We start from the raw sequence: 349 nt of genomic DNA on the forward strand, positions 1-349 counted from the left end.
TTCCCTTGGGTATAATAAGCCACATGAACCCTTGAATTCTCACATATCATTTACAAGCATAGGTGAGTTTAAACCATAATTTAAAACATTTAATTTTCCCTTTGGCCGAAACTTAACCCTCTTGAAACACCAAGTTTTAACCACATGAAAACCAAATTCTATTCCTAAACATAATCATAGTTCATATGGAAATGTAGTTTGTTCCAAAACATGCCTTAAAACCTTTAAAACAAAACATAGCCAACTTATGAAAAGTTGGGTTTATCATGAGTTTCCATCATCAAAATAACACAAACACATAAATCTACATCTTAGGATCATTATATTGCAGGTGAGGGAACTTACATTG

The sequence above is a fragment of the Curcuma longa genome, chromosome 20 (assembly GCF_044706935.1).
Source record: "Curcuma longa cultivar G26 ecotype Majalengka, Jawa Barat chromosome 20, ITB_CL_G26_1.1, whole genome shotgun sequence".
NCBI lineage: Eukaryota > Viridiplantae > Streptophyta > Magnoliopsida > Zingiberales > Zingiberaceae > Curcuma > Curcuma longa.